This window comes from Emydura macquarii, unplaced genomic scaffold, assembly GCF_026122565.2.
Source record: "Emydura macquarii macquarii isolate MOO-44397 ecotype Brisbane River unplaced genomic scaffold, CSIRO-AGI_Emac_v2 contig_2636, whole genome shotgun sequence".
Classification (NCBI taxonomy): Eukaryota; Metazoa; Chordata; order Testudines; family Chelidae; genus Emydura; species Emydura macquarii.
Genome location: NW_027132773.1, coordinates 26,058,616 through 26,071,045, shown reverse-complemented (window position 1 = coordinate 26,071,045; position 12,430 = coordinate 26,058,616). Strand labels below are relative to the sequence as shown.

Below are 12,430 nucleotides of genomic sequence, written 5' to 3'. Positions count from 1 at the left end.
GATTAGACTTCTTATCCAAATGTCACGTGGAGGAATAGTACTCTTTGTGACTACCAGGAAATACAGCTGTTGAAAACTCGATGGAAAAAAAATCAGTGTCTTGCTTCACCAAATAATGGGGAAAAAAATCAGTGTCTTTCTTCACCAAATAATAATAACAACAATGTTTTCAAAGATATAAAACTTTGAAATGAAGAAAAAGGCATCGGAATTAGAGCAGGGAGCATTTCTTTTATTGGCAAAATGGTCTTTTCGCAAAACTGAAAGTTTCTGTGGGGAGAGATTTCCATTTTACTGTCAGATCTAATTTGAGACTTCTATTGAATATAATGCATATGTATAGCTAATATAGTTAAACTGAAATGGGCTCACCTGCTCTATATCGAGTACCAGGATACTTAATTGTTTCTGTCTCACTCATTTCTGCAATGCCCTGAAATGTGACTAGCTGAGGAAGTTTGATCTGCCTAAGTAATGACTAAATGACATTTTCTGAACAAGTACAGAGTGTGTATTTCCCAGTACTCTGAACTCCCTGCTCACATGCCCATGATAAACATGGCCATTTCCAACGTCTGACTCCCTTCCACTCTGTGTTCTTACCTAGCCCCAAATATTATGTAACATTTGAATTTAAAAAAGGAACTACTCTTTTTTTCTTTTTCAAGAGGCATAGTGGGGCAGGAGGGAAGTGGTGAGATAAGACAGACTGGTGAAGATAGACTAGTGGAGGTAGCCATGTTTGTTGTGGGGCATATGAACTGTAAGTTCTGAGGCCAGTGATAGCTAATAAAAGTAGAGATGAGAGGAACAAGAGTGCATTTCAGCACAAGAGTAACTAGGATTTGTCCAGTTAACTCAACTTTATACTGTAATAATGGTGTCTCAGCCAGTCAGAGCCCAAGGTTACTATACAGTTACTGATGCATAACTGTATGTTTTTTGTCATTTGTGCAAATCTCTGCACCCCTGTTGGCTGAAGGGGTCTGATTTGCATAATCTCTGCATGATTATTTTTCAATAACTCTACTGTATGTAAATCCCTTAATTCTGATAGTTATTTGTGATTATTAACCAATCAGAGCCCAGAGATTTGCATAATCACATTAGGGTACTGCTGAATAACCATAGTGTGACTATGGAAATCACTTGCTTGATTGGCTGCTGTAATCATAGTGGCAGACTAGTCAACAATGATTATAGTAGTCAGACTGAGAGAGCATCTGGATCCATATTTGATTTGTTGGGCCCCATTGAGATGGAGTATTAGGAAGGCATTGTTCAATGATGGGCAGAAGTGGATCTGCTTGCGATGATGAAAGGCTTACTTTGGGAGGTCACAGAGAGCTAGCACAGGTTTTGTCAAGAGAGGCATCCCTCAGAAGCATATTTCCAAGAGCATTTTGCCAGAAGCATTTTACTTAGCAAAAGATTTGTCTAGGGAGGCATTCCCTAGAAGCATTTTCTCTTTCAGAGGTTTGTCTGTATTCCCCTGAGGCTTTTTTTCCCTCGCAGAGGACTTATTTATGGCATAATATTTTTGATGTTTTCAAATTATATTCTGTTTTTGTATGATTTGTGCTATGCTTTTTTTTGCAAGAAAAATGATGCAGCACAGAATAGTTATAGCCTGAATGTGCCTATTTACATCATGCCACACTGCACTGCTCTGGCTTCCTTCTTTACTTAGTTGCATGCAGTGGTGTTGTAGCCATGTTGGTCTCAGGATATTACCTCACCTACCTTGCATCTCCAGTATCTTTTATTGAATCAACTTTTGTTGGTGAAAAAGACAAGTTTTCAAACTTACAAAGAGCCCCTCTTCAGAGTCTTTTAGCATTTTCTTGTGAGAGTTCATGTGAGAGTGTAGTGATTATCTCGTTTCACTCACATAGAGGTTATTGGGTCATTAAGTGCACTGGATGAGGTACACCACATGTTGTGATAGTCATGTGTAGGACCCATGGATCTCAAAAGGCGAGTTGTGAGGGGTGTTGATCATCGTAGCAAATATATCTGCAAGTTTCGCATCTGTTGTTCTGGCAGAGTCTGGTGCCGCTTTGAGTTGGTGAGTCCTGGTCTGTGTGTAGCTTGCTTCTCATGATGAGCTTGGAGAGGTTGGTGAGGAGGAGAGTTGTTTGAAGGCCAGAAGAGGGAGTTCAGGAAAAATTTCTTTCAGGATGGGGTCCTCATCGAATATGGGTTGATTGTTTGATGATACCCTGAACAGATTCCAGTGTGGGGTAGTTGGTGACAACTAGGGGTGTGTGGTTGGAGGGGGTTTTATTTCTGTATTGAAGCAAGAAGAGCTCTGTGTAAGCCCTGAAGCTTCTCTCTCTCCCCTACGGAAGTTGGTCCAATTAAAGATATTACCGCCCTCACCTTGTCTCTTCTACTTAGGATTTTTAACTACGTACAAGCAACAAAGATGGTCACTTTAGTTAATGAATTCCTTCAGCTAAAGTGGAAAAAATCCCTCCAAATGGAACATATTTTATGAGGGTAGTATTTAATTACTCCCTCCCTCAGCACACATGCATCACTCTGATTACCACTAATGGGAGTTATGCAAATAATCAAGGCAGGAGTATGCCACCATATATTTGGCTCTTTCAACCAGGGGAGCACAAATAAGATGAATTTTCCCATATTTTGGCTTCATATTTCTCCGGTGCTAGCTTGTGAAATGCTCAATTACATTTTAGAGTGTTTCTAAATTTGTCAGTCACATTTTAGGGAATATGAAACTTTGCTGCTTTGTTTCTAGCGTTCAATACTGTCCAGAAAAATTGTACCAAATTTTTTTTTTGACAATTCTTACTAAGCCAGACATGTGAGTAGATTCTGTTGATTTTCCTCTCATTCCGGGCTTAACTCCCCTGACTTCAATAGAGTAATTACTGTTTTAAACCAATATGAATGGAGAATCAAGCCAAGATCTTTAGAGGCAGAAAATTAGTGCATCCGCACACTTCTGCTGACCAACTAAACTGTCTTTTAGGCCCTAATTCAGCAAGGTATTTAAGCATATGAAATCAATGGGATTACTTATGTGCTCAGAGTTAAGCACATGCTTTGCTGGACTGGGGCCTTAAAGAGCAGTGTTTTCTCCTGTTACTGGAACAGCCACCGGGAGATAATGCTTTACTTAAGGAATAGAGTAAAATCAAAATCAGGGAATGTAACAGTATATTGTATGAGTGTTGAGTTTTAGATAGCTGCATGCTTCACTGCTGCTACAGCATTTACTATTGTCTCTCTTAGGATTCTCTTGTCCTATTTGCAGAACTTGGCCTTGAAGTACTACTGATTTTCTGAGGCCTCAAATACTATGTGATACGAATAGCATTTGCCTAGATGTTTGCATTGCCTTTTATCATTGGCTAGTAGGACTGTGCAGCTGATCAGCAATTACTTACTATGAAGCCAAAGAGAAACTGGAAGACTGAGAAGCAATCTACAGAAAGTTTGGTAATTGCTAAAACCTGGTGTAAAACAGAACTCAAATAATACAAAAATGGAATCACTGTCTGTGAATGTTGTGCTGTTTTTGAATGTCATTGTTTTTGAAGTAATATCTACTTGGCAAGCATTGAAATCAGTCATATTTCCTCCAGTAGAGAAAATTAATTTAAAATGTCATCTGTTTAATTATTGTTTGTTATGCTTAATTAAGAGTGGTAATTTATTAGCTTTATTTGTAGCATACTTAATATGCTGATTTACCAAAAAAAATGAAATAAATTTGTTTTCTAGTTTCAAAGTTTTGGGAGCTCTTTTAAACAACTTAAGCAAAGATTTTAGCACTTTATACTTTAGCAAAGCCTTTGATATGGTTTTCCACGGTATTCTTGCCAACAAGTTAAAGAAGTATGGGTTGGATGAATAGACTATAAGATGGAGAGAGAACTGGTTAGGTCATTGGGCTCAACGGAGAGTGATCAACAGTTGGATGTCTAGTTGGCAGCTGGTATCAAGTGGAATGTCCTATGGTCAGTTCTGGAGCCAGTTTTGTATAACATCTTCATTAATGATCTGGATGATGGGGTGGATTGCACCCTCAGCCAGTTTGTGGATGACGCTAAACTGTGAGGGAATAGTAGATACACTGGAGGGTAAGGATAGGATACCGAGTGATCTAGACAAATTGGAGGATTGGGCCAAAAGAAATCTGATGAGGTTCAACAAGGACAAGTGCAGAGTCCTGCACTTAGGATGGAAGAATCCCATGCACTGCTACAGACTGGGGATTGACTGGCTAGGCAGCAGTTCTGCAGAAAAGGACCTGGGGTTACAGTGGACAAGAAGCTGGGTATGAGTCAAGAGTGTACCCTAGTTGCCAAGAGGGCTAATGGCATATTGGGCTGCATTAGTAGGAGCATTGCCAGCAGATCGAGGGAAGTGATTATTCCCCTGTATTCGGCATTGGTGAGGCCGTATTTGGAGTATTGTAGGTCCAGAGTATTGGAGGTCCAGTTTTGGGCCTCCCCACTACAAAAAGGATGTGGACAAATTGGAAAGAGTCCAATGGAGAGCAACAAAAATGATTAGAGGGCTGGAGCACAAGATTTAAGAGGAGGAGCTGAGGGAACTAGGCTTGTTTAGTCTGCAGAAGAGAAGAGTGAGGTGGGATTTGATAGCGGCCTTCAACTTCCTGAAAGCGGGTTCCAGAGAGGATGGAGCTAAGCAGGTCTCAGTGTTGGCAGATGACAAAACAAGGACCAATGTCTCAAGTTGCAGTATGGGAGGTCTAGGTTGGATATTAGGAATGACCTTTGCACTAGGAAGGTAGTGAAGCACTGAAATGGGTTACCTATGGTGGTGGTGGAATCTCCGTTCTTAGAAATTTTTAAGGCCCAGCTTGACAATGATGATTTGGGATGATTTAGTCAGGGTCGGCCCTACTTTGAGCAAGGGGTTGGACTAGATGACCTCCTGAGGTCCCTTCCAACCCAAATCTTCTGTGATTCTATCTCTTGCAAAGTGTCTTTACTGTGAGTCAAATTAAGGCCATGTGGGCAACATCCTAAAGGATATGCAAAGGAGGAGGAGATATTCTATTTGAATAATATGGGCTGCTGGTGGGCAGAATGGTGAATACTATCTCTTGTGCACCTTTAAGGAGATATGGCAGCCTGTGCTTTCCACTGCAGCCCTGCCAGTGCCTTCTAATGTTCAGGGTGGATGGGGCCACAACAGTGCCCGTGGTCCAACAAGACATATCTCTATCGTGCTGGGAATGCTGGTAGCAGAGTTAATCCACCACCCTTTGCACTACTCAAAGCATGCAGCCTAGTTATGGGTCCCTCTCCAGTGCACCTGGGCAAAACCAGCCATAATTTCCTCTCTTTAGTGTCAATTAAAATGAACACGGTTCTAACTATAGAAGATTTTGAGGATTGTAGATGATGTTCATCAATATACAGTATCTATGGATGGCATTGCTATGTGGCTTGTATGTCTCAATGGATGGAACTGGATCAGTACTTGTTACGGAACAGGAGCAACAAAGGCTGTTGGTAGGAAGCAGAATAAAACTGAAAAATAAATATTTAGTCTTCATTAAGAGCAGAATGCTAATGGAAGTTAATGAAATGCAACAAGTTCTCTGAAAGCTGTTTAATGTAGTTGTATTCAAGAAAAGAAATTGATTAGAAGAGATGGACTTTGTGAAAAGGAGCTGTCTTCAAAAAGCTGTGGTAAAGGGCAGAAGTGGAGATAAGGTTTTTCATCGTTCTCTGCTGAAATGACATTGACCTTTCTAGCCATTTAATGGAACTGACATGCATTTTAGATATGCTTTTACAGATATGTAAGGAATATATGTTGCCAAAATGTCTTGAATTTTCTTGAAGGTGAGACCCCTGATTCTCAGTGTATTCACATGGGTGCTGAGCACAGAGGGATTAAGAAAGGTGGGTTCGTGCTCCCTGTGTTCTTGGGTTGTTTGGAAGCTGGTGTGGCCTCCAGTGTCATTTAGAGTAGCTTCTGGGCTGTGGGGCTAAAGATGCAGAGACTAGCGGTGTGCAATGTGCCCCTGGCCTGCCTCAACAAGCTCCTTTGGCAGAGGGCCAGGAGCAGGGATGGTGAAGATCTGCTGCAGTAGCTGTACACTGGGAAACGAGAACACTTACACAGGGAATGTTCCTTGGGTATTATGTTAATATTGTGTAATTCTGTCCTCTTCAAGGCGCCTTTGTACTATCAGAGTGTTATAAAGGGACCTTAGCACAATGGAGGTTTGGACTCTAGTTCTCACTGTTTCCTTTCTCTCTGTCATGTATATGCGTGCACCGCCACTATCTTTCGCTTCCTGAACATTTTTACTTGAAGGAACGCAAAGCAGATCCGCTGTGCTAATTCAGGATGAGTTTCTTATACATACTGCTGAGAAATTGCCAGGTTTTTCCATGGAGTACACGGATTTGTTTCATGTGTAACTATTTTTTTTTAAAGGTACTGGTGCTATAATGCAACTGGCAGAATTTTGTGACTCTCTCTTCTAGAACTTTCATGTCTTGCTGAATGAAAATTTACTTTCTCTTCTTTCTACGGAAAGACGGAGAGAAAATGCCCTTTCAAACCGAACACCAGTGTGCAGAAATGACGGATACCACAGCTGCAGCTTTCTTCATCGGCCCAGATCCTGCTGATGCACTGGATCTAGTCTGTTTACATTGACTAATATGTATTGTCTGTTGTAAAGACTTAGAAAAGGACCAAAGTTAAATTTGGTAACTCATGCTTTCTTTTTACAATTTAAACTCAGGTATGAATTCAGATATTCAGATATTGGCTGGCTGGTGGTACATACATGAATATCTGAGATGTTCTGTGTAGAAAATGTGTCCACCGGCTCTATATTAATACAATTACTAAATATAAATATAGCCCTGTGAATGACCTACTATTGATATGCAGGTTTCTGTAACAGGATGGCATTTTCCAGGACTCTACACAAGAATGCAAGGCTTCCTGCTGATTCAGATTCATAGATTTTAAGGCCCTACAGACCATTGTGATCATCTAATCTGAGCTCACACAAGCCATAGAATTTCATTCAGTAAATCCTTCAGCAAGCCCATAACTTCTGATTGAGCTAAAGCATCTTTTAGAAAGATCTCCAAGCTGATTTCAAGATTTCAAGTGATGGAGAACCCATTATATTGTTCCAATGGTTAGTTACCCCCCTATTAAAAATTGCATCTTATTTCTATTCTGAATTTTCCTAGCTTCATTTTCCAGCCATTGGATCTTGTCATGACTTTGCCTGCTAGATTAAAGAGCCCTCTATTGTGAAAAATCTTGTCCCCCTATAGGTGCATAAGCAACAATCAAGTCATCTTTTAACCTTCTCTTGAATTCACCCTCAGCTCAGGTGCTAAAAACCTCCATAAAAAGACAGGGGTATTAATTGGTGACTAACAGAAGCAGGTGGAGCTCATTAACTCAACTGGGAGCTAACAAGTTTTGAAGACTCTCAAGGCAGAAGTAATTAGATGTTGGGACAGAGGAAAGAAACCCTACAAATAACCAAATTTGGTGAGAAAGCTGAGGCTTATATTTTATTCTTATTGTCTGAATTAACAATAAAGCCAAAACCTAACAAGCAAGAAAGTTTGGACTCTATACAATGTGTGTAAATTGTTATCAAATCAGGAATAGTCCACCTTATAACAGTTCTTTAGAGTGAATTTTTATAGTCAATTGAAGGGATAACATCATTTTTACATTCTGTCAAAGATTTAGTATTCGATATTATTTCATGTGATGCTTTTTGTGTCTGGAGTAACTAGAATATAATTAATAAATTAATGACAGATAGGCAAAACTGATTATTGCCAAGTAGATTTTGACACATTTCTTATATTTTTTATTTTTGGCTGCTTAGATTTCATTCCTGCTGTAGGTATGAACAAGAAGAGAGATGAGATGTGGAAATAGATGCAATTATGTGTTTTGATGAAGTGTGAGAAGAATCTCAAGTGGCTTTCATTTCCTAAGAACATGTGGGAGCGTGTTTAGAAATAAAAATAAATAAATAAAAAAGATAATACTGTAAATTCAGCTTTTACATCTATTATGGCAGAGAGTGAGAAGATCAAATTTCTGGCAATCTTTTTGATTCGGATCCTTCTAGTGTTCTATGAAGGTGGAATTCTGTGCCTATAGGGAGCCCTATTGATTTCATTGGTGTTTTTCACTTTTATTGTGGTCTGCCCACAGAGAACAACATTCAGGATGTGGGCCTTGGACCTTATATTTTCTAAATGTTCACATTGTGCAATGTGAATTTCATGACTTGAGAAATATAACGTTTAAATTCAATAAAGTAATAATGACATGTACTCCGAATATTAGCAAAGAGTTTCAATTTTATCCATCTCTTTAACTTACCCCAAATACTCACCTTGAGATTTTCCAGCCTTGAGGTGAAGTTCTGCCCCCCTTGAAATCATTGCAAAGCTTCTATTGATTTCTGCGGGGGCAGGATTGCTCACTGTTAGAATCTGTTCAGAGGTGGATTATTGTTTCAAAGTTTGAGCAGAATGTAGTCAAGGATTATAAGATGATGGGGGGGGGGGGAAATACTCTCACATTATTAAAATTCATTTTTTTGTGTTTTTTGGAACAGTTCTAGTGCTGAAATTGCTATCTATAGAGAGTTAAAATCTAGCGTGGAAACAGGCTTGGTTGAGGGGATTCCAGAAATCCCTGCTTTATTTTGATTGAGTTAAGACCTGAAGAATATAATATTGTATTCTGTGTATGTATCAAAGAAGAGCCATATTGCACATGCCACGTGGCTACCTTAGATGCACAATGAAAAGTTTAGTGATGATATGCAGTGAGAGCTATGTTATTAAAATACATACCTTAGCGCAAAGAGAGCATATCATCATAATCCTAATGCTAACAAGTTCTAAACCTGGAGGGTATAAAGTTAGGATCTTAAATCCATATTTAGGTGCCTAAAAATAGGTGATTTGATTTTCAAAGCTTCTCGCGTCTTGCAGCTCTCATTGATTTCAGAGGGATTTATGGGTGTGCTTGTACTTCTGAAAATGAGGCCATTTATAGATAGGAGCACTGGGTTTGAAAATTTGGCCTAGGTCAATCAAGATATGTTGTACCACTATGGCAGTAAAAGTAAAGTAAATACAATAGAATGAAAAAGATGCTAAACATGTGAATCTAAGGTTATAGTAAAGAACTTATATGAAGTTTTATTGTAGTATATGACAAATTTGATCATGTAATTAAAGACTATTTCATAATACTTATACATTTATTCAGTGTATAGTACACCTAACCATACCTCTTGCAACAGATCTGGGTAGGATCAAAATTGCATGGGCAACTTTAACTTTGTAAATTTCTGACATTTTAAAGTACATAAACATGCAACCTTTTACATTCTCTTCTCACAGCTATTTTTTGATGGAATTAAATACCAGTTTTAGGAAAAAAAGTATATCACTTTTTTTCTATTCTTATTAAATTCTTACAAGTACCTGTAGATGTAAATATAAAGAAATCTTAAATTTCCACTACAGGAAAAAACTGTCTGACAGAAACCTGTTTAAAAAGCTTTTACAAGAGTGGGGGAGGGGGAAATTGGAATCACAATGCTATGTGGAGACAATTAGGTGTAAGGAAATGTATTTTAAATATCTACATCAGAGAGTAGTTTATTCATCTTTTGGAGATCATTTAGTGTAGCAGGCAATTGAGTGAATGGAATGAGATTATTGCTATACAGACCTGGTTTTACTCTCATGTCTGGCACACTGTATTCATTTGTTATACTGAATGCTAAGAAGTATGTTTGAAGCCAGCTAGTCTTTTTGTTAGTATCCGACTGTTGTGACATCTGCTTCTATAAAGCCAACATTTTCATCTTTCCTTAGTAATTTTACTGTTAATAGTTGTTTCAGTATACTGCATCCAAATTAGTTCATTTGAGGGATATGTATTATGGAGTGTGAAAAGACTTGCATCAGCAGTAGCACACATTTATAAAGACTGAGTGACATACAAGTCTACAAAAAACAGCTTCATTTGTGAATGGCAAGGTTTGCCGATGTAGGCTGATGACTAGAGCTAATTGACTGGAGCTAGAATTTCCTTTCTGCAGGAAACTCTGACATTTTGAAATGTCCTTCTGTCCTGAGTTGAAATTTCCTGCTAAATGAAAATTCCAAAATGTTTCATTTAAAAACTATTGATGTGGCCGTATTGAACCATTTAGTTTTGATAAAGCTGAAGTGCTTTGTTGAGTCTTTTCTATTGTTTATAATACAAAAATTCAACCAATGAAGTCAAAATGAAGCACATGAATAATTTTTTGATGAAATCAATATGCTCCTGCGAAAACTTTTGATCTTGTCAAATCAGTTTTGATCTTGTCAAACCCCATGGGGATGCATATGTGAGCTTCAGAAGTACTGCTTTGTGCTTTCCAGCAAAGCCAGATTGGCAGGATCAGGCTAACCTGGCCAAATGTTTAAAGAAGCCCACAAAAGTGCCCTGAATTAATGACTTGAAAGCTACCTTCTGTATGTGTGCATTCACACACATACGTACGTCGGAGTCACAGATAAGGAGGAAACCTCGCACACAAGCAGAAGTCCCTCAGAAGGGTGATAACTGTACTTTGACTTCTTTTTAGGCTGGTATGGAATTCTTTGACTGAAAATAGGGAAAAGGGGATTTTATAGAAATGGTGGGAGTTGGTCTGAACATACAGCATTGCTTTCTCCCTGCACTGCATATTGCTCTCTCTGGCATCATGAAGGCCCAGTACAGGCAGACGGCAAGAGCATGTGTGCAGGGGGAAGCTGCCTTAGCTACTAGTCCATTGAAGGAAGTGACCCTGTCCAGGCTTATTTCTCAGCAGCAGCACAGCCCTTCATGCTGATCCCAATGGAAACACTGAACAGTGAACAGGAGATGGGAAGCGAAGCCCATTTCAGCTCTTCAGCACCTCAGCACTCGCCACTGTTCTTTATTACTTCAGCCTGCTGTGACTGAGAAAGGAGGAACCAGGGATGAAGGGTGCAGGAGACCAGGGTCATGAATAGAGGGAGAAGTCAGGAGGGGCAGAGAACAGAGGGAGGGATGGAAGGATGATGGAGGGAAGGAGTTATGGGGAAAGAGGGATGAAAATAGAGGCAAGAGATGTGAAAAATGGAGGGTAAAATGTAGAGTGTAGTTAGTCATGTGTATATATATATATATTATGGGCACATCCCACTAATGTGTTACATGAACAATATTAATATTGTATACATTATACAATGCATGAATATAGGACAGTTGTGTTAACTGAATTGTATTATGCTTTCCCCACAATGCAGTTTACTTCTACTCATCTTTGGTCAGATATATATCCCACGGCATTTTGCAAAGCTGAATTCAGATCTTGGCACTAGCAAATATTAAACCTGTTAGAGACAAGATAGATTCATTTTATGATGGACCGTTGGTGCCTAGAAAGTGGTATTCAAAACAGAGATAAAAAAGGAACAAGTTGATGTAGAAAAACATGAGTAAAAGCTGATTTAGCCTTGAGTGACATATAGAATGTTCTCTAACTTGTAATCACAACCATACTATCTATACAGCTAGTTCTGAATACATATAGCAAGACTCTGCTATCCAGACTGGATTGGTAAGTATAAACTCTTTCCTTTTTGTACAGTTCTTGTCACAGAGTAGCTGGTCTCTGTGAGTAGAACTGGGCCCCGAGCCCCTATCAGAGCAGGTGAGCCAGCCAATCCAGCCAATTAAAAGGGTCTGGGCTATGCCTGGGCCTATAAAGGGCTGCTAGATGGCAAGAAATAAGAAGTGGAAGGGAGTGATTGGGACAGGCTATGCCTGGGGAAGGGACGCTATGATGGAATGGAGCTAATTGCAGTGGTGAGTCCCTAAAGCAAGGGGCCATGTACTCAGAGAAGCAGTCCTGGGGCTACTGTTTCAGGAAGGGAAGCTGCCAGGAACAGGGCACCAGGGCCCTTGGGAGAGGTGGCCCTAAAGCCTGAGAGAAAGGAGTGAGTTAAGATTGTTTTCTCTTTCTATGCTTTCCTGTGTTTAAAATGATGCACCTCCTTAAAGGAGACTGAGTGAGGCAGTCAGTGTTTAGAAGCTGGGGAGAAGCCCTACCCTGCCATTATACTGCTTTGTCTCTGCTAAAACTGTCTGAACTTGGTTATTGGGTATTATGAAAAACTTCAGTATTGGACCAAAAGTGTAGTCAAACAATTGGTTTTAACTTTAGTCTAAAGTGTGGTGATGGAAAATACAAGTTATTGAAAATGAAAACTGACACTGGAAATGACTGAGGAAAGTAGAAAAGCAGATACTATTAAAAACGAAGGAAGAGAATAACAAGCAAAAAAAAAAAAAAAAAAAAAAGCACGGTACGTTT

At 39.3% G+C, this 12,430-nt stretch overlaps 1 protein-coding gene across 1 annotated transcript in view; it reads left to right on the top strand.

Annotated features, from left to right (window-relative positions):
- The window catches only part of GRM8 (glutamate metabotropic receptor 8), a 424,254-nt gene that overhangs the window by 50,439 nt on the left and 361,385 nt on the right, over window positions 1-12,430 (top strand). The gene's annotated exons all lie outside the window — the stretch shown is intronic.